At 39.4% G+C, this 23570-nt stretch overlaps 1 pseudogene across 1 annotated transcript; it reads right to left on the bottom strand.

Moving 5' to 3' along the window:
- LOC102184218 lies at positions 1127 to 2426 on the bottom strand (annotated as a pseudogene). Its single transcript, XR_001295571.2, has one exon. The product of XR_001295571.2 is annotated as a 60S ribosomal protein L3 pseudogene (transcript).

Raw genomic sequence — 23570 nt, 5'->3', positions numbered from 1 at the left:
CCCCATGAACTGCAGCACGCCAGGCTTCCCTGTCCTTCACTGTCTCCCAGAGTTTGCTCACATTCATGTCCATTGAGTCACTGATGCTACCCAACCATCCATCTCATCCTCTGTCAGCCCTTTCTCCTCCTGCCTTCAATCTTTCCAAGCATGAGGGTCTTTTCCAATGAGTCAGTTCTTTGCATCAGGTGACCAAAGTATTAGAGCTTCAGCTTGAGCATCAATCCTTCCAATGAATATTCAGGACTCATTTCCTTTAGGACTGACTGGGTTTGATCTGCTCTCTGTCCAAGGGACTCTCAAGAGTCTTCCCCAGCATCATAGTTCAAAAGCATCAATTCTTTGGTGCTCAGCCTTCTTCATGGCCCGAATGTTTCTTCCATACGTGACTACTGGAAAAACCATAGCTTTGACTGTACAGACTTTTGTACAAAATGATGTTTCTTCTGCTTTTTAATACACTGTTTAGGTTTCTCATAGCTATTCTTCCAAGAAGCAAGCATCTTTTAATTTGTGGCTGCAGTCACTATCCAGGAGCCCAAGAAAATAAACCTGACACTGTTTCCACATTTTCCCCATCTATTTGCCATAAAGTGATAGAACCAGATACTATGATCTTAATTTTTTGAAGGTTGAGTTTTAAGCCAGCTTTTTCACTCTCCTCTTTCACCTTCATCAAGAGGCTCTTTAGCTCCTCTTCACTTTCTGCCATTAGGGTGGCATCATCTGCATATCTAAGGTTGTTGATATTTTTCCTGGTAATCTTGATTGTAGCTTGTGCTTTATCCAGCCTGGCATTTCGCGTGATGTACTCTGAATATAAGTTGAATAAGCAGGGTAACGATACACAGCCTTGGTGTACTCCATACCCAATTTTGAACCAGTCTGTTTGATGTTCCATGTCTGGTTCTAACTGTTGCTTCTTGTCCGGCATACAGGTTTCTCAGGAGGCAGATGGTGTGGTCTGGTATTCCCATCTCATTAAGAATTTTCCAGTTTCCTGTGATTCACACAAAGGCTTTAGCATAGTCAATGAATTAGAAGTAGATGTTTTTCTGGAATTCCCTTACTTTCTCTATGATCTAGCATATGTTGGCAATTTGACCTCTGGTTCCTCTGCCTTTTCTTTTTTCTTTTTTTTCACTGGAAAATAATTTTATTGAGATTCTACCAGCTGTATAATCTGTTCTATTAGGCCCCTTCTTCCTTTGCAATTCGGTCCTTCTTAAGTGGTCCCATGAAGGCTTTCTTCTCCTCCACAGTCTGGAAGCGACCATGACCAAATTTGGAGGTGGTGTCAATAAATCTGAGGTCGATCTTCTCCAGGGCCCGCCGTTTGGTCTGCACCAGCAAGGACTTGCGCAGAGTGAGCACTCGCTTCTTGGTTCCCACCACGCAGCCTTTGAGCATGACAAAGTCATTGGTCACCTCACCATAGTGGACAAAGCCACCCAGAGGGTTGATGCTCTTGTCAGACAGATCGTAATCAGTAGAGGCATTGTTCTTGATCAGTTTGCCATCCTTGATGAGGTAGCCCTGACCAATCTTGTAGATCTTCTTGTTGATCTCAGTGCGGTGATGGTAGCCTTTCTGCCCAGCCCGAGCCACAGAGAAGGCCACCCATGCAGGATGCCACGCCCCAATACAGGCAACCTTGCGCAGCCCTCGATGGGTCTTACGGGACAGCTTCTTGGTGTGCCAACGGCTGGTGACACCTTTGTAGCCTTTGCCCTTGGTCACCCCAATGACATCAATCATCTCATCCTGGCCAAACACCTGGCTCACAGGGACCTGCTGCTCAAGCCTCTCGCAGGCCCAGTCCAGTTTCTCGGCCACAGTGCCTCCGTTCACCTGGACCTCCATGAGGTGGGCCTTCTTCTGGCGCAGAGGAAGCAGGCGCATCTGGGTGTGGGCAATGACACGGATGACCTGGCAGTACTACTTCATGCTGCTGAAGTCCCTCTCAAGCTGCTTCTTGCCATCTATGTCCTGCCACTTCTTGCAGTATTTGGTGAAGGCCTTCTTCTTAGACTTATGCCAGTTCTTGTAGAAGCGCCTTTTGCACTCGTCGCTGATATGCTCAGCAAAGATGGTCTTAAAGGTCCGGAGGCCTCGGGGTGTTTCCACGTAGCCCACGATGCCCACGATCACCATGGGCGGAGTCTCCACGATGGTCACAGCCTCCACAACTTCCTTCTTGTTCACCGTGGACCCTGGCCTATCGACCTCCCTCACAATGTGGGTCATGCCAGCCTTGTAGCCAAGAAAGGCAGTGAGGTGCACGGGCTTGGAAGAGTCATCCTTGGGGAAGCTCTTCACCTTCCTGCGGTGCCGGCTGCTGCGCTTCCGAGGCAGGAAGCCCAGGGACCCGTGCCTGGGAGCAGAGAACTTCCTGTGAGACATCCTGCAGTCGGAAGCTGCCGGTAGAGAGCTCCTCTGCCTTTTCTAAATCCAGCTTATACATCTGTAAGTTCTCGGTTCATGTACTGCTGAAGTTCTAGTGTGAAGGATTTTTAGCATAATCTTGCTGGTGTGGGAAATGAGTGGAATTGTACGGTAATCTGAACACTCTTTGCCATTGCCTTTCTTTGAGATTGGAATGAAGACTAACCTTTTCCAGTCCTGTGGCCACTGCTGAGCTTCCAAATTTGCTGGGATTATGAGTGTAGTACTTTAACAGCATGATCTTTTAAGATTTGAAATAGCTCAGCTGGAATTCCATCTATGTTGTCACAAATGGTAGGATTTCCTCACTTTTTATGGTTGAATAATATTCCATTGTATCCATCTATATATTTATAAACCACAATTTTTTAATTCATTCATCCCCTGATGAACACTAAGTTTGTTTCCATGTCTTGGCTATTGTAAATAATGCTGCTATGAATATGGAGGTACAGATATCTTTTCATGTTAGTGTTTTCCTTTCCTTTGACTGTGTTTCCAGCGCTGGAATTGCTGGATCATGGAGTAGATCTATATTTAAATTTTTGAGGAAACTCTGTACTGTTTCCCATAGTGGCTGTGCCACTGTACAATCCCACCAACAGTGCGCAAGGATTCCTTTTTCTCCACATCTACTCCAGCATTTGTTATCTTTTTTTTCCCCTTATCGTTTGATGACAGCTATTCTAACAGGCTTAAGGTAATATCTCAGTGTAGTTTTAGTTTGCATTTCCCTAATTAAAAGTGATGTTGAGCATCTTTTCATGTTTCTGTTGGTCATTTTTATATCTTTTTTGGAGAAATGTCTATTCAAGTCCTTTGCCCAATTTTAAATTGTATTATTGAGTTGTTTTTTTTTTTTTTTTTTTGCCATTGAGATGTATGAGTTCTTTACATATTTTGAATATTGGCAAATATTTTTCCTATTTCATAGATTTTTTTTTTTCAATTTGTTGATGGCTTCTTTTGCTGTGCAGAAGCTTTTTAGTTTGATGTAGCCGTATCTGTTTATTTTTTATTCTGTTGCTTGTGCTTTAGGCTCCAAAAAAAAATCATTACCAATTCCCATGTCAAGGAGTTTTTTTTCCCTGTTTTCTTCTAGGAGTCTCATGGTTTCAGGTCTTACATTTATGTCTTTAATCCATTTGAGCTAATTTTCACGAGTGGTGTAAGATAAGGGTTAAGTGTCACTCTTTTTCATGTGAATATCCAATTTTCCAAGCATCAGTTGAGGAGACTGTCTTTTTCCCGTTCAGTGTTCTTGGCTCGCCTGCCAAATACTAGTTGGCCATACATGCTTGGGTTTATTTCTGGGTTCTTGATTCTTCTCCATTGGTCGATTTGTCTGTTGATCATTCCTAGTAATTCCTGTCACTTAGCTGGTAAGAATTCAGAATATGAGACGGAGTACTTTTGTGTGTTGGGTTGCATGGAAGAGAAATAAGATAAAGCATTTTTATGTGTTAGAGGAAAAATCTCGCATGTGTTTAACTGCACAGCTTTAACTTTTGAGAGGTAGAATTGCTGCCTTTCTAATCAGCTTGGCAGTAAGGTTGCAAAGAAAACAGTGAAAGTTACATTGAGAAGGTTCAGGAACTTCCTTGGTGGTCCAGTGGCTAAGACTCTATTCTCCCTGTGCAGCGGGCCCAGGTTCAATCCCTGGTCAAGGAACTAGATCCCACAGGCCACAGCTAAGAGTCTGCATGCCGCAACCAAAGATCCCAAACCCTGCAATGAAGACTGAAGGCCTAGTGTGCCGTGACTAAGGCCCAGCACAGTCAAATACATGAACAGTTTAAAAAGAAAGAGAGAGGAAGAAAGGCAGAAAATAAACAGTAAGGGATGTTATACTGATACACAGTGTTTATAAAAAAAAACATAGGTAAACAAAATCGCCCTAAGAAAGGTGGCTCATCCATCTTAACACAAAGAAAGAATCACTGTGTCCGTATATTTCTGCCTTTTTATGGTACCCTTCCCAAACCACGTTTGTGTTTTTAGTTAGAGAGTCTCCTAACTAACCTCTACAATCCTTTTTCTGGCTGGAGTTCATCTCTTGAAAGGAAATAGGCAAAGGGAAACCCTAACTGACAGAATCTGGTTTGGCAAATTAATGTGGGCACTGAGCAGAAATTACCGATTTGGGGGTGGGGAGATGTGGGAAAGAAGGAGGGCTCTCCAAGACAGCTCAGCTCTCGAGGATCCTGATGAGGAAAGGCTGAGAAACCATCTAGTTCCATAAAAATTGCTTCTGAACATTGAGAAATGAATGGAAATTTAAAGTTATGATTCATTGAGTTATTTTATGCCAGGCATTATACATTATCTCATTTAATTATCACAAAAACCCCTGGCATGGATCTCATCATCCACATTTTACTAATGAAGATATCAAGTTGGAGAAATTAAGTACCCCAGGTCACCCTGGGGAAAGAAGTGACAAGGTGCTCAACTAAATGCATTGAGTTTAAAGCCACTGCTCTTCATTGCGGTGCCCCACCATGCCTTTCTTTTAAATCACAGACTTCCAAAACATTGCTATTCTATTTGTATTTTAATTGTTCAAAGCAGTCTTACATCACTATTACCTTGTTATTTCATGTGACTGGATTGTGATCTCCTGGGTATCAGGACCTGTTTATACTTCCCTCCATCCCATTGCTTCCCATGTCCCTGAACACAATAGATTCCTAAGAATGAAGACCACATGCCTGCTCTCTGGTGTTAGTGAGTAATGTTGAGCAATTTCAACAACATTATTAGCAGTTCATTGACTCAGTGGGACAGGCAATGGGCTCAATCTGAGGGCTACCCCTCCTCATCTTGAAAAGTTTATATTCCTGAAGGAGTGGAGTGGTCTAAAAGCAACTGGCAAGCAAGTCAACCGAACAACAAAATTTCAGCTAGAGAGAAGTACTAGAAGGAAATAACGTCGGAGAAGGAAATCATATCGCTGACTTGGTGTATGAGTATCTTATTGCTGCTGTAACAAACTATCACACGCTTGGTATCATAAAACAACCAAAATTTATCACTCAGACCTGGAGTTCAGAAGACTCCAAACTGGAGTTTGCTGGGCCAAAATCAAGGTCTTGGCAGGACTGTGTTCCTTCTGGAGGCTCTAGCAGAGACTCTGTTTCGTTCCTCTTTCCAGCATCTAGAGGCTGCCTGCGTCCCTTGGCCCATAGTTCCTTTTTCTATCTTTAAAACCAGCAGCACAGCAGCTTAAATCTTTCCCCTGATTACCAGTCCCCTACCTCCACTTAAGACTTTCTGATTACACTGAAAACACCTGTATAATCCAGGCTCATTTTGCCATCTCCTTAACTTGATTATATCTGCAAAATCCCTTCCGTCGTGTACGGCGGTTTCAGGAATTTGGACGAGAACGTGTTTGAGGAGCCTCTGTTCTGCCTGCCACACTTGGTGAGGAGCTTCATAGTTCAGACAGACAGGACAGACATCAACTTGGAGGTGAATATTACTCTTCTGGTCTGGATTTTTTTCTCAAACTTTAAAACTTTCTATTTTGTATTGGGGTATAGCCGATTGGAGAAGGCAATGGCAACCCACTCCAGTACTCTTGCCTGGAGAATCCTAGGGATCGGGGAGCCTGGTGGGCTACCCTCTATGGGGTCACGCAGAGTTGGACACAACTGAAACGACTTAGCAGCAGCAGCAGCAGCAGAAACCTGGTGACTCACTACTTCATGCCTTTCAGTTTATCTTCTCAGTGACACCTTCCATGAATACCCGTATCCAAAATGCCCTTACCCCAGGGACTTCATTCTCCTTTCCTGCTTAATTAACTAAAATTAAGCACCATTTGATATATTCTATTAAACTCATCTTTTTTTCTCTTTTGGTCTATCTCTTCCTCTGAAATGGAAGGTCCTTTAAGGCAAGAATTTTTATCTGTTTTGTTCGGTGCTATGTTGCCTACGTGCATGTGTGCTAAGTGGCTTTAGTCATATCTAACTCTTTTTGACCATATGGACCATAGCCTGCCAGGCTCCTCTGACTGTGGGATTCTCTAGACAAGAACACTGGAGTGGGTTGCCATGCCCTCCTCCAGGGGACCTTCCCGACCCAGGGATGGAGTCTGTCTCCTGCATTGGCAGAAGGTTCTTTACCATTAGCACCACCTGGGAAGCCCTTCAGTGCCGTATTCCCAGTGCCTAAGTATGCTTGGCACATGTGGATGTTCAATTAATATCTGTTAGAAGATTGAATGAACGCCTGGACGAATTCTTTAGCTTACTCACAGACTGATGTTTTTTAAAGAGTGTTCATTTGTTGGGAAAACGTCCAAGTATCTGTCTATCCAAATATTCAGCTTAAGAAAGTTTAAATTTCTTCCTCTTTTCGAATAGGTTGGGAACCATATAGAGCTGTAGATGAATTATATAGCTTCTGATCATAAAAATAACAATTATTGTAGGAAATGTGGAAAATGCAGAAAAAGAAAATGAAGTTAACTTGTAACCCAACCACCCAAGACTGGTAACATTTTGTTAAACTTCTTTCCAGACACATTTAATTTCAGTGATATTTTATTTTCAAGTTTCCTTATCCCCATGACAAGAAATGGAACAAACAAACCAAGGAACTCAAAGCTGACTGTGGTTTCATGCTTCTAGCAAAACGCCATCCTCACAGTTCACTAACAGCCACAAGCACTTCCATGGAATTTTTGGGCGCTACTATTTTCCTTTTCCAAGAAAGCATGCTATAATTTGGATATTTAGGTTACCCAAACTTCCACTGAAGGATCTCCCTTCTAAAGTAACCTCAGAATTCCCAGAAAACTAAATGTTTGTAATTTGGAAACTCAAGTTGATTAATATTATGACCACCTCATTGGACTAAAAGCCAGAAGCCTGGGATGCTAGAACCAGTTCTACAACTTCCTGGCTGTGAGGCTTTGGGTAAGTCACCCACTCTTCACTTCAGGTTTTTAAACTAGAAAATGGAGATGATGTCTGTATCACATTTTACTGCAGAATCAGATACAGTGACGGAGATATGTTTTTAAACCTGAAATGTTATAATAATATAAGGATTATAATTATAATTAAAATGTGATAGATGTCGGGGCTTCCCAGGTGGCTCAGTGGTAAAGAATACGCCTGCCAATGGAGGCGGCGCAAGTGACCTGGGTCCGACTGCTGGGTCGGAAAGATCCCCTGGAGAAGGAAACAGCAACTTGCTCCAGTATCCCTGCCTGGAAAATTCCACGGACAGAGGAGACTGGCAGGGTACAGTCCTTGCGGTCGCAAAGAGTCAGACACCACAGAGCAACTGAGCACACACACACAGATCTTGGGGCAAAAATGATACAATGAGACACATTCTACCACTCCTAACAAGCCCAGGGGAGAAAGCTAATCAGTCCTAGCTGTATCTCTCATTCTTGTTCTGATGCTTTTCTAATCAAGGGTATGTGCTTTTCCCACCAGAACATGGACTCCTGAAAGAGAGAAACTATTCTTCTCATTCACTGGTGAATCCCTGTTATTTATCACAGTGATTCTCAACATGAAAGACTTTTAAAATATCAATTAAAAAAATAATACACCACAGTAAACTTGTTAGCTAGTGTTGTGAGTACTTTTACATATCTGAATACAGACACAGCAAAATTTAGCAGAAAGTAACCTAGGTTAAGAGGAGAAAAGCTATGTCCTAGTTCAGCCTGTTGACACAGGTCAGGTCAGTTTCCTTATCTGCTGGCAGGTCTGCTGGTAGAGAGAGAGGTACCTATGGTCTCGCTCTGCTCCAAGGTTTCATGAGCTTTGACCCTTGCAATGATACATGCAGTCTTTAGTGAAACTCGTTTTTGAGAAGCGGGATTGAGTAAATCATTAACTTAATGTAGACTTGCCTTAAAAAAAACAAAGCTTCTGTTCTCTGTTCTGTGGGTTAGCATTTAGAATTTGTTAACTCATTAACAATAGGTTGTTTACTGTTTAGAATGTAACAATACTCTTTGATGTTCCCTAATTATCATGCATATTTTAAAATGAGTTCTGAACCATTTCTCAGCCTAATGAACTCTCATTGAAAATTTGTTGAATTTTAAAGAAACATTTGATTTGCAAAAATAAGGCATATGCCAGTAACCTTCAGCATATCACACATGCAAAAAGCACAAAACATTTTTAAAAACAATAAGGTACTGTGAATGAGAGATGAGCCTTGAACAAAATATGAGGAACATTTGGAAAACATCATTTTTTCAAACTACTCTTTTTTCTCACAAATTCCTGCTGGTGGTATTTATTCTATCATTTTCAGTGGCTATTATACTCTTATTTGAAAGTCTGTGAAATATCTATAACTCCCCAAATTAAGGAAATTACTTTGGAAATTGTTCATAAATCACTCTACAGTAACATCAACTCAACAGAGATGTATTTTCATACAAGGATAGAGTTCATTCAACATTAAACTCCTCCTGTTAATCAATTAAATGTTTTCAGAGTTATTCATCTGCAGATAGAGCCTCTGGATAATATCTTAGAAGTGCTAAGTCTGACTCATATATTGTCAGCATGTAAATTGGAAGAAATATATAGCTTCCTTCTAGAAATTCCTCTTACAGATACACTTACATAAAACTGCAAAGAAAAAATGCTCATTGCAACACTGTTTGTACAGACAAAAGACAATATGACTGCAATACATATACATGGAGGAGAGGGGACAGGTTAGATTATGATCCATTCATACGAAAGTATACCATGCAGATATTAAAAAGATTTATGTAAAAACTTGCCTGCTAGTGCAGGAGACGTAAGAGATGAGGGTTTGATCCTTGGCTTGGGAAGATCCCCTGGAGGAGGGCATGGCAACCCACTCTAGTATCTTGCCTGGCAGAGGAACCTGGTGACTTACAGTCCATGGGGTCACAAAGAGTCAGACATGAATGAGCGAATGAGCACACACACGCACGTATGTGTATGTATAACTGATTCACTTTACTGTAACCTGAAACTAATACAACATTTTAAATCAGCTATATGCCAATAGAACTTTTTTAAGTTTGAAAAATAAAAGAGAAACAAGAGGACAAGTAAATTAATCCAGAAGTTATTTAGGGGAACATGTTACAGTAGACACAGCCAAAAATCCACATCTAAAGTGCAGGAGAGTAAGTGATCATGATGAACCTGAATCACCCAGAAACGTCTGGATTATTCTGCTTATCAAAGCAGAAAAATGTATGAGGTAGTTTTAAAATGTCTGTCAAAAACAGAGAAAAGCATCAGTAATTACAGTTAAGACGCAATTAGAAAAATAGGTCACCCCCACCTATTACAGGCATTCAAAACTGTATAACTGAGAAACTTTTGTATTCTAGCAAAGTGTTTTCTTGGTAGCTCAGGACCTGGAATGTGGGAGACTGGGGTTCGATCCCTGGGTTGGAAAGATCCCCTAGAAAAGGGAATGGCTGCCCACTCCAGTATTCTTGCCTGGAGAATTCTACAAACAGAGGAGCCTGGCAAGCTACAATCCATGGGATCGCAGAGTGGACATGACTGAGTGACCCATATATTAATAATAAAGTGTTTTCATTTATAGAAAAGAAGTACTTAATTTTAAAAATTGATTATTTCTCATTACATCATATTATCAAATATTTCTTGAGCCTTAGTCAGAAGACCAGATATTGTGACTTTAAAACTACACTATAGTTTAGATAACAGAACCTGTATTTTTAACTAATTTGTTTAAAATTTAAATAATTTTTAACTAATAATGTTTAAGCAAATTGAAATCTGGAATCATTAAGTTATGAAAATATTCAGTATAATTATGTCATCTACTATTGTTACAAATAAGTAAATTTAGCAGGAGCAATATCTAACAAGGAGATAACATACATGGTAATTGCTGAATGTCCAGATAAGAATAAATATGTTAGCCAAGTAAAATAAAAGGACCAAAATTAGCTGAGTTGTCAAAAGCCATGAGAAACTTGGTTGAAGTGAGATTTGTTGCCTTTCTTAGGCAATATACCATCACACTCATATCATTGCTTGCTCTGGGTTAAAGTTTTACATTTTTTTTTTTTTTTTACCATTTCTCTGTTTCTACTGAGAACATGTAAGTGGACATTTTTCTAAATAAAAGGTCTAAGAATGTATTTGTCCAGTTCAGTTGGTGCCCTTTTTATTTTGTTGATAGTTCCGTTTGCTACGTAAATGCTTTTTGAAAATAATCTTACTTTATGTATTTATTTTCAGCTGTGCTGGGGCTCGGTTGCTGTGAGGGCTTTTCTCTGGTTCTGGTAGGCAGGCTTCCAATTGTGGTGGCTCCTCGTTGCAGAGCTCAGAGTCTAGGCACATGGGCTTCATTAATTGTGGCACATGGGCCTAGTTGCTCCACAGCATGTGAGATCTTCCTGGATCAGGGATCGAACCTGCGGCTCCTGCGTTGGCAGGAGGATTGTTTACCACTGAGCCACCAGGGAAGCCCCACAAATGCTTCTGAGTTTGATGTAGTCCCGTTTGTTTTAGTTTTGCTTTTGTTCCCTTGTCTGCAGAGACAGATCCAAAAAAATATTACTGAGGCTGATGTCAAAGAGATTACTGCCTAAGTTTTCTTCTAGGGGTTTTATAGCTTCAGGTCTTACATTTTAAATTCTTCAAGCCATTTTGAATTTATTTTTGTGCATGGTATGAGAAAGTTGTCCATTTTCATTCTTTTGCATGTGGCTGTCCAGTTTTCCCCACACCATTTATTGAAGAATCTGTCTTTTCTCCATTGTACATTCTTGCCTTCGTTGTCACAGATTAATTGCCCATGTAAGTAAGGGTTCATTTCTGGGCTCTCTGTTCTGTTCTGTGTATCTGTGTGTCTGTTTTTATGCCAGTACTAGACTGTTTTGATTTTACTTGCTCAGGCTCCAAAATCACTGTGGATGGTCACTGCTGCCATGAAATTAAAAGAGGCTTGCTCCTTGGAAGAAAAGCTATGACAAACCTAGACAGCGTATTAAAAAGCAGACACCATTTTAATGACAAAGATCAGAACTGTGGTGCTGGAGAAGACTCTTGAGAGTCCCTTGGACAGCAAGGAGATCAAACCAGTCAATCCTAAAGGAAATCAATCCTGAATACTCATTGGAAGGACTGATACTGAAACTGAAGCTCCGTTACTTTGGCTACCCAATGTGAAGATTCTGACTCATTGGAAAAGGCCCTGATGCTCAGAAAGACTGAAGATAAAAGGAGAAGGGGGCAGCAGAGGATGAAATGGTTAGATAGTATCCCTGACTCAATGGACATGAGTTTGAGCAAACTCCAGGAGATAGTGAAGGACAGAGAAGCCTGGCATGCTGCAGTCCATAGGGTTGCAAAGAGTCAGACACAACTGAATGACTGAACAACAATAGCAATACTGTTTTGATAGCTGCTGCTGCTAAGTCACTTCAGTCGTGTCCGACTCTGTGCGACCCCATAGACAGCAGCCCACCAGACTCCCCCGGCCCTGGGACACTCCAGGCAAGAACACTGGAGCGGGTTGCCATTTCCTCCTCCAATGCATGAAAGTGAAAAGGGAAAGTGAAGTCGCTTAGTCGTGTCCGACTCATAGCAACCCCATGGACTGCAGCCTAACAGGCCCCTCTGTCCATGGGATTTTCCAGGCAAGAGTACTGGAGTGGGGGGCCATTGCCTTCTCCATTTGATAGCTGCAGTTTTGTAATATAGTTTGAAATTGGAGAGCATGATACTTCCAGCTTTTTTCTTCTTTTTCAGAATCGTTTTGGCTATTCAAGGTATTTTTTGTTTCTATACAAATTTTAGGATTATTTGTTCCACTTCAGTGAAGAATGCCATTGGTGCTTTGATAGGGATTGCACTGTATCTGTAAATTGCCTTGGGTAGCATAATCATTTTAACAATACCAGTTCTTCTAATCTACGAACAGGGCACACCTTCCCATCTGCTTGTGTCAGCCTCAGTTTCTTACACCAGTGTCTTACAGTTTTCCAAGTACATGTCTTTTACTCCTTAGTTAGATTTACTCCTAGGTGTTTTATTCTTTTTGATGAGTTTGTCAATGGAATTGTTTCCTTTTTTTCTCTCTTTCTGAGAGCTCATTGTTAGTGTACAGAAATGCAAAATGATGTATGGAATGAAAGTGAAAGTCATTCAGTTGTGTCTGAGTTTTTATGACCCCCATGGAATTCTCCAGGCCAGAATACTGGAGTCGGGAGCCTTTCCCTTTTCCAGGGGGTCTTCCCAACCCAGGGATCGAACCCAGGTCTTCCACATTGCAGGCAGATTCTTTACCAGCTGAGCCACAAGGGGGAAGTTCAAGAATACTGGAGTGGGTAGCCTAGCCCGTCTCCAGGGGGTCTTCCTGACCCAGGAATTGAACCACGGTCTCTTGCATTGCAGGTGGATTCTTTACCAACTGAGCTATCAGGGAAGCCCCTCTAATAACGGGTTAATATCCAAAATACACAAATAACTCTTACAACTTAACATCAAAAAACCCAAACAACCCAATTAAAAAGTGGGCAGAAGACCTGAATGGATATTTTTCCAAAGAAGACGCACAGACAGCCAGTAGGCATATGAAAGGCTGTTCAACATCATTAATCATCAGGGAAGTACACATAAAACCACAATGAGATATCCCCTCACATCTGCCAGAATGTCTATTATCCAAAAGACAACAAATAAGTTTTGGCAAAGATGTGGAGAAAAGAGTATTCTCATACACTCTTGGTAGGAACATAAATTGTTGCAAACATTAAAGAAAACAGTGTGGAAATTCCTCAAAAACTTAAAAATAGAACCATCATGCGTGCATGTGAGCTAGGTTGCTCGATCGTGTCCAACTCTTTGGTATCCTGTGGACTGTAGCACACCAGGCTCCTCTGTCCATGGGACTGTCCAGGCAAGAGTACTGGAGTGGGTTGCCATGCCCTCCTCCAGGGGATCTTCCTGACCCAGGGACTGAACCCACACCTCTTATGTTTTTGCACTGGTAGGCAGGCTGTTTGCCACTAGCGTCACCTGGGAAGCCCCAGAACTACCATATGATCCAGCAATTACACGATATAGGAAAGATCTGAAATGAAAGCACTACATAGGAAAGATACATGCACCTCAATGTTTTTAGCAGCACTATTTATGATAGCCAACATATGGAAACAGCCTAAGTGCCCGCTAATAGATGAACGGATAAAGATGATTTAGAATATACACACAATAGGATGTTACTCAGCCGTAAAAAGAATGGAATGAATCTTGCCATTTGTGACCTCATGTGTAGACCTACAATGTATTCTGCTAAATAAAATAAGTCAGACAGAGAAAGACAAATACTGTATGATTTCACTTACATGCAGAATCTAAAAAACAAAACAAATGAACAAATATAACAAAACAGAAACAGAGCTATAGATACAGAAAACAACAGGTGGTTGCCAGGGGAAATGGGGTGGGGGAATAAGAGAAATAGGTGAGGAAGATTTAGAGGTGCAAAACTCCCGTTGCAAATTAAATGAGTCAGAGGTATGAAATGTACAGTGCAGGGAATACAGTCCGTAACTACATATGATGACATATTATAGCTAGACTTACCATGGTGATCATTTTGAAATGTATAGACATATCATCACTATGCCACATGCTAGAAACTAATATTGTATTTTAGCTCAGTTATATCTCAAAACAAGCAAAGAAATTCATAGTGGTTACTAGAGGTGGCAGGGTGAGAGGAGAGTTAATTGGGTGGTGGTCAAACGGCACAAACTTCCAGTTATAAGATAAATCAGGACTAGGGATGTGATGTACAACTAAATAAAAATAATCCAACACTGCTGTATGGTACATATGAAAGTTGTTCAGAGAGTAAATCCTAACACAGGAAAAAAATGTTTTTATTTCTTTAATTTTGTATCTATATAAGATGATGGATGTTCACTAAACTTATTGTGATCATCATTTCACAATGTATATAAGTCAAATCATTAGCTGTATACTTTAAATTTATACAGTACAGTGTGTTGATTATATCTTAATAAATCTGAAAGAAAAATAAAAGGCCTGAGAAAGAATACAAATCAAAATATAAAAACTATCACCAAAGAAACTGAAAATTTTAAAATTCAGGATCTGGGGAAAATTAATGACTCCAGAATGTAAAAACAAATTAGATCCTCTATTTGTCAAGCAAATTCTATAGCATATTTCTTATAAGTATTAAGATATTGAAAAATAATAGTTCCCACAATATATTTACATGCTAACAGAGATTATCTGCTATTGGCAGAAGTCACTATGGTTGATACCCCCAAATCTACTTCATCTCAGATCATTCCTCTGCATCAATCATGAAAATTCTACCTCTAATGCCAGTGATTGGTTCAAAATGGTCTTGTGACACAGTTCTAGTCAATGAGGTATAAAGGTCTTCTCCTGGAAGGTCCCTTGCCCCTAAAAGAAGGATGGAAAAAAGATGCTTTTCCATCTTGCTTTTACTATTTCACATCTGAATACAAACCCTAAAGCTGCTACCCTTCTTGGTGTCAGTGAGATTCCAAAGAGTGAAAAAATGGAAAAATCTGAATTTTTAATGACATAATTGAGCTGCAGAATCAATCTACTGCTAAAATCTGCTGTACCCCTTACTTCTATATTCAGAAAAACTGGGTTATGCTTATCTTGTAAATAATAACAATCCCCAAATTTCAGTAGCTTAAACTAACAAAGATTAATTCTTGCTCATATTTTCTGTCCATCATGAGTCTGAGGAGGACTGATCTCAATGTATTTTTCACCCAGGATGCAACTTGATCAAGTTTCCCATAATCGGAATGTTCCCTTCTGGGTGCTGTGGTGAGCAAATAAGAATATGTTAAATAGTGCAACAGCATTTAAAGATTTCATTATCCAAAACATAACCTAAAAGGGGTAGGTGGAACATTTCTACTGTGTGCTTAGAAGGGGAGAAACAGTTAGTGACTGGCAAAATGGGAAAAAATAAATATGTAAGTATATAAAGAACTACAAAAATAGTTAATACGGTAAATCTGATACACACACACACATATTACAAAAACTGCATCCTAAAAATATAAACTAATTTCAGTTGCTTTATGAATATATACCAGAAATTAACTACTTGTTAGGAAATTTGAAACAAAAGCTCAATAAACTTCAAAATGCAGATATAACATAAGCAACACTATATGATACAATGACATAAAATTATAAATTACAGACAAGTTTATGAAAAAAAATTCCTTCTGCCTAGAATCTAAAAAGTTCTTTTTTAAACAACTTCTCATCAACAAATCTAAACTAAAATCCTAGAATTTCTACCAAAGAATAATAAAAATACTAGATATCCAGATATGAAGTATAGAACTAAAGCAACCTTTAGAGGAAATTCAATAGCTTTAAATAACTTTATTAGAATAATTCAATGAAGCACAGAAATGAAATGAGGTAATACAATAGTGATTTAGAACACATAAAATATAGAACTAATAAAGAAATATAAAAGGTTATTAAATAATAATAGGTAAAACACTAGGTAAGTTAATTTAAAAAAAGAACAGAAACAGATTTAAAAAATGTAATAGAGAAATCATGGCAGAAACAGAGGAAATTAAAAGAAAAATAAGAGAACACTCAGCTCTGTGGAAATATATTTGCAAATTAGGATGAACAGAATACCTCTCATTTAAGAAAATCTAATGGCAAAACTGATCAGAAGATATAGGAAAATCTAACCAAAATGATGTCCTTAGAAGAAATAAAATCAGTAAAACTCCAAGGCCATTTGAGTCTATGGAAAGTTTTAACAAACCTTTAAAGGGAATACAATACTAGCGCTCTTTAGATAACCATAACATTAAAAAAAAACAACACTATTCCAAACTATTTTTACGAAGTAATATACTGATTTCAAAATCTGGCAGATTATACTTAAAAAGACTTATTGACCAATCTCATTTATAAATACTGTTTGGTTCATAAATCATGTTCAACTCTTTGCAACCCTATGGTCTGTAACCCACCATCCTCCTCTGTCCCTGGGATTTTCCAGGCAAGAATACTGGAATGGCTAAACTCGAAAATAAACTCTAGCAGCAAAATTTAAAATTCAAATATCATTAATAAGAGGAGTTTATTTCATGACTCAATAATATTTATATATTAAAAATTATTAAATTGAAAGAACTAATTAGAAATGTCACATGATCATCTCCATGAATGTTCAACAGGCACCTGACAGAATCCAGCAATGAGTTTTGACAAAAACATTCAATTAAATGACTAGATTAATATTTCGTTAACATGATTTAAATATATATTATGGCCCAAAAGCCAGCATCACAATTAAGGGGGAAACACTGTAGCCATGCTACTCAAGTCAGGAAGGATTGACTTTAAAGTCATCTCGGGACTCCCCGGTGGTACAGCGGTTAAGAATCCGCCTGCCAATGCAGGGAACACAGGTTCAGTCCCTCCTCTGGGAAGATCCCACATGCCTCAGAGCAGCTAAGCCTCTTCTCCACAACCACTGAGCCCACGTGCTGCAACTACTGAAGCTCACTTGCCTAGAGCCTGCGTTTGGAAATGAGAGAAGCCTGCGCACTGCAGCAAAGAATTAGCCCTTCCTGGCTGCAATTAGAGAAAGCCGGCAGGCAGCAACCAAAGATTTAAAAAAAAAAAAAAAAAAAAAAGTCAGCTCTGTATCACCATTTCAGGGTAACCTTGTAATAGAGGTAACAGTACAATCAAATAAGGAAGTGTAAAATTCGGAAAGAGAAAGATAAAATACCCATCAACACAAGCAGGGATAAAAAAGTCTTGGAGTAGCTGTACAAATAAATACTATCCAGCAGGGACAATGAATGGATTACTGTTCTACATACCTTTGTGGCTGAATCTCAAAAACATAATGTAAACAAAAACAACAAATACACAGAAGAATGAATACGGTACGATTCTGCTTATATAAATATCATTGCAGACAAAACTTTAGTGTTAGGTGGCAAAATTATATAATACAGCAAAGGAAGATTTAGCACAAAATTCAACAAAATGGTCACTTTCAGGGGAGGTGATTTAGTTGGGGACGCACAGGTATCTTTGAGGGGTACTGATAATATCCTGTTTCCTATGCTGGGTGGTCAGTGCACAATTTTTCACTTGTTATTTTTAAGAAATATGTTCATCATACACTCTTTATATTTCATATTTTCACAATAAAACTAAACTTCATAATATTTTTGCTTGTAATTAAAATATACTGATTATGGGTATGCTTGTTTTAATATTTTTGACATTTAAGAAGGCCAAAATTTTAAGGAAAACATTACATATGTACCCTAGATTCAGAAAAGATGTATGTTGGCACTAAGGCAAAGAGAATTTAGCTGTGAAAATAATTGTGATGGCTATCTCAGAATTCTAAGAGTTGACTTACCAGCAGGGAAAAGGGAGATGGAAAAAAGTTAGATAGGAATATTAAAGATGAAACAAGTAGGATAAAAATATTCTTGCTGGAGAATAAAAAATCAGTGAAGTTACTGAAAATTATAGATCTGTTGCCTTTATTTATGTTTTTAAACTTTTCCCCCCTTTTCATTTGTAAATATTTTAATATGTACATCTGAGAAATAAGAACTCCTTTAAAAAATACCAGTAACACACCTAAAAAATTAACCTTAATTCATTCAGTCAATGGTCAAATTTCTAAATATCGTATAAATTAATAAATACTTTAAAATGCAGGTAAATAAGTATCCAAGTAAAAATTTACATATTGCAATTGATTGGTATATCTTTTTAACCTGTATGTTCCCTTTCATCTTTATTTAAATTGAGATTTATGTATTTAAGAGTATTTTTTCCTTTACCCACCCACAGTCTGGGATTGTTGATAACATCTCCATGGTGTTATCTGACATGTTCCTCTATAATTTGTAGCTCCTGTAAATTAGTATGTTGATCTAGAGAGGTTCTTTTCAAAGGGTGGGCTTGGACAGCAGCCTCAGGTTTAACTGGGGACCTGTTAGACATGCAAAGTATTGAAATTTACCCCAGACTCAAAGAATGAGAACCCCTGGAAATCAGTCCCACAATCAATAGTTAACAAGCCCTCCAGGTGATTTTGATTCTGGTGATGTTTGAGACGAGCTGACCTAGAGGGTTAGACGGTTTCAGGCTTGATAGTTTTTGTCAATGTCACTCTATAATAGTGGTGTGTTCTTATAAAAGGCATATAGTACGTGACTGTTTTTCCTTCTGTGACCATTGATGCTCAATGCTTAGATCTATGAGTATATTAAAGATCACAAAATGGGGCCAGTCTAATTCCACCATTCCTTCTTCCTTTATTACCTGAAAGCTTTCTAAGCCTTTAGCTACTATCTAGTAACCCAGTGTCTTCATAAACAATTTCAAATCCACTAAAACCTGAAATAATAGTACAATACACTTTTCACCTGGATTCACTAGCTCTTAATATTTTACAACATTAGCTTTTCTCTTTTTCTTTCTCTACACACACACACACGCACACACAAATCTGTATGTACACTCGAAAGCAACTTCCAGATATGACCCTTTACCCCAAATACTTCAACATGCATTTCTTATGAATGAAGATAGTCGTCTACAAAGCCACCCAAGATATTTAGTAATGAGCCAATAATACCTACCATAGAGTCCCTATTCAAATTTCTTCAATTGTTTACAAAATAATCTTTGTTACAGTTATTATTGACCCAGGATCCGATGAACGATTATGCTTTACATATGATGACCTTATCACTTTAGTTTCCTTTAATGTAGAATAGTACCACCTCCTGCTTGTCTTTCATAGCATTGCATTCCCTAAGGGTCAGACCCAATTCTTTTACAGCAGGGATCCCCAGCTTCCAGGATCTAATGCCCGATGATCTGTGGTGGAGCTGATGTAATAATAATAGAAATAAAATGCACAAAAATCATCCTGAAACCATCCCCTCTACGCCCTCGGTCCGTGAAAAAATTGTTTTCCATGAAACTAGTCCCTGGTGCCAAAACGGTTGGGGACCACTGTTTTAGAGAATATTCCATAATCTAGATTTCGTTGTTTCCTTGTGAACATGTTCAGATTAAACATTTTGGTGAGAATACTATGGAGGTTGTATTATGAGCTTCAAATAGCATTCCATCAAGATGGAGTGCAGTAATTCGTTCCATTACTAGGGATGCTACATTTGATCATTTTGTTAAGGTGGTAACTGCTACATCTTTCTACTTTAAAAGAAGGAAAGTTCAGTAATTGATTTAAACAATTCTATTTAACTTAATTGGCTACCCAGACGGTTCAGTGGTGAAGAATCCACCTGCCAATGCAGGAGATGCAGGAGATCCCTGGTTTGGAAAGGTGCTCTGGAGAAGGAGACGGCAACCCACTCCAGTATTCCTGCCTAGAGAACCCCACGGACAGAGGAGCCTGCAGCCCATAGGGCTGCAAAGAGTCGGACAGGACTTGAGTGACTGAGCATGGACATACACGCGTCTAACTTAATTAAAAGCATATAGTGACAGTACTTAAAGTGACTTACCATTATCATTAAGCGGATTTAGCCTATAACTTTCCAAAGAGCATTAACCTACACAGAATACGGCCTGCTCTGCTTTTCCAAGCATCATGAAATTCAACCCAATCTTTTATTGGCAGAAATTCCCCAGTTGAATTTTTTTTCTTGTTCTTTCGTGTCCACTAAACATATAGTTAATAATGTGAATGTTTATAGTCTATTTTCTTAAAAAAATTGCAAGAAGATTAAATTATTTCAGACTCTCAGGGAAAGTATAAAAAAATTTACTTATAAAATCACAGAATATACGAAAACATGTATACATATACTGGGTACATTTTCAGCCTTTAGAAGAAATAACTTCTCTCTTTTTAAATTCTCAGTCTTCGAAACCAGAATTCTTTCCTTCACTCTGTATATGTTTCAGGTAATTTTTGTTATGACTACTAAGGAGGACTGGGGGCTGGTATCATGTGCATTGTTGTAATTCATACAGTGAAATGATTCCCTTATTCAACAAGGAGCTTGGAAAACACCCCTGTTCTTGCGTTACTTGGATGTCTGAGGGCCAGCCTTTGGCCACTTAATCACATCATTTTAGATGGAAGTTTGTTTTGACTTCCAATTCTGCCCTACATTTTCCTTGGTTGTTTTGCTGAACTTATTTTTCTCTTTTCGGTCCTTCCTTGTGCACATGCGGGCAGAGTCTACAGAAGAGACTGACTGCTTTCCAAGTGAATTACCTGACAAGAATATTTCACACTAATTATACCCACTCCAGCGCTCTTGCCTGGGAAATCCCATGGACAGAGGAGCCTGGTAGGCTACAGGTCATGGGGTTGCAAAGAGTCAGACATGACTGAGCGACTCAGCACATACTTTCATACATACCTTAGTTTGTGACTATTTCTGTTCATATTGCATAAAATATCAGATTTCAGGCTGCATCATCACTGTCTTTAATAATACTAACTAAAATCTACGCCCAGGTACAATTAATTTTCATGAACATGATATAAGCAGGGATTATAATTAACCTTGTCTCACACTTTTGTGACATGGAAACCCCTTGGCTACAGCGAATGCTCTAAAGCCCACTATTAGAGCCACACTTCTGAATTATCTACATTTCCCCCAGGCTCTTATGATTCCTCCCTTTTCTGTTCTCTACCTCACTGTAGTCTATAGAACCGCATCCTGTGCTCTTTTGGGTTTCTTTCAAGTTTGGAGACTGGCATTTGAAGTTAGGAGCAAAATTCTTTTTTATTTAAGGATACCGGACCAGTTGTTTCAAAGAGTGTTTTATTTGGCTCACGATACTGTTTTCCATGCCTCATCACACTTTTCTACATGGCAATGGAGAAAGGAAATGTAGCGGGAAACTATTTGGGCCAAAACTCCCGGGGGGCAGCAGCGGGAGGGTCTCAGCACCCAGCGTGGTTGGCCGCCTGACAGAGGCGGGCAGGCGTCCCCAGGCTGAGTCTCACGGGGGTCTGTGAGAATGGGACCTTGCTGATCTGGGAGTCTCAACATCTCGGCACTCAGTCCGTAATGGGCTACTGGCGCCCCGAGACCATCTGGTTCTTAGAATCCGCTCGCTCACATTCTGAGGGGTGGCTGCCTTCCGCTCCGCCAGCAGCCCTCGCAGCGGTCCCGAGCTGCAGAGAGCGCCAGAGCGCTCAGCTGCTGTGGGTCCGCTTGCCCAAGAGATCTAGCCCAGCAGAGAAACCATGTCGCAGTTTTATCCAGTGAAAGACCTCGGCCCTCCAAGGCAGTAAATGAACCTGTGTTCTATCAGTGTGAATAGAATAAATTTTAAATTTTTCTGGGTTTTGGTAAATATAATGATTTATTTTCTTGACTTTCTATTTATCCCTATTTATTGTGACTGTCTATTTATCAGAGATGAATGCTCACCATCCTTCAAGTGATTCTTTAAAAGGGAGCCAGAGACCTTTAGAGGTATTTTAGTCTTAGTATTCTTTCAAACTTTTTTTTTGGTTAAATGTCATTTACCATGCGCTGTAAAAAGACGAACAGTCACCACTGTCTCCTGGCATTTGCCAACACATTGTAGTCTTTTTGTTTTTCCTTTTTGGTCAATTTAAAGTCACTACTTATGAGAGAGGGGGAAAAAAAAGGCTTTTTGTTGTTGTTGTTCAGAAGAAAAATTCAGTGCCAACAAAAACGAGACACAGAGGAACTCATTGCTTTGTTTATATTTGAACTTTGGTTCCCTCTACAAAAAGGCCAGCCTGACATTGGCATATTAACATAACTGCAAAAAAAGACGTTAAAACACAGACTTTATCAATCTGTGACTTTTTAAAACTGAACAGAAGAATCCTATATATAACAAATAAACCTCCAGATTCATTTATTTGGTTATCAATGGTGCTAATAAAAATAAAAATTCTCTGTGTCTTAGCAATGGTTCACTTACTACACATGAAGGGTGACATTAGTCATTATGCCATTTTTTTTTTTAAGAGGTAAATTTTAGGCCAAGGAGATAAGTATATTTATGGGTCACATTTAACTACAAGGTGATAAAATTACCAGTGTTTTGGTCTATTTTTAAGCTCATGAATGAAATTTAGGTTGTTACTTGGAGGCAGATATTGAAGATAGCTGAGCCACCCTCAGCCTGGGTTTCTGAATGACCACCATGCAACAGAATCACCAACTGGCAACACTTTAAGACTGGTCCATGATCAAGAAGGCAATTTGTTTCTTTAAGCCACTAATTCTTTTTTTTTTTTTTTTTTTTGGCGGGGGCTGTCTCTTTAATGCAGCAATTTATCCTTACTCTCACCAGTGTAAATGTATATATGTGCCTACACTAGGCAGAACACAAAGTGATCGGATAATAGCACTCTGAGTTTGTCAGGCATGAACTATGACAGGCATATTTAATGTTATTAAGTTGGAAATATGGTGATGTCCATGCTTTTGCATATTGGAAAAATCTTAAGTAGAAAGCAACTGAAAGTGAAAGTTGCTCAGTCATGTCTGTCTCTGCAATCCTGTGGACTATACAGTCCATGGAATTCTCCAGGCCAGAATATTGGAGTGAGGAGCCTTTCCCTTCACCAGGGGATCTTTCCAACTCAGGGATTGAACCCAGGTCTCCATATTGCAGGTGGATTCTTTACCAGCTGAGCCACCAGGCAAACCCAAGAATACTGGAGCAGGTAGCTTATCCCTTCTCCCCTGGATCTTGCCGACCCAGGAATCAAACTGGGGTCTCTTGCATTGCAGGCGGATTCTTTACCAACTGAGCTATCAGGGAAGCCCTCCACAACAAATGTGAATTCAGACCTTCATTGAAGACTCAGACAAATTTTAGGCTAGACATACTGAAACCTGCTACAAAGCTGTATGACCAGTAATAAATGACCCAAGTGAAGAACTGAAAGTCACTCAGTCATGTCTGACTTTTTGTGACCCCATGGACTATAGAGTCCATGGAATTCTCCAGGCCAGAATACTGGAGTGGGTTACCATTCCCTTCTCCAGGGGATCTTCCCAACCCAGGGACTGAACCCAGGTCTCC

This window comes from Capra hircus, chromosome 4 (assembly GCF_001704415.2).
Source record: "Capra hircus breed San Clemente chromosome 4, ASM170441v1, whole genome shotgun sequence".
Taxonomy (NCBI): domain Eukaryota; kingdom Metazoa; phylum Chordata; class Mammalia; order Artiodactyla; family Bovidae; genus Capra; species Capra hircus.
Note: the sequence above shows the minus strand (reverse complement) of the source record. Positions and strands in the feature narration are given on the sequence as shown.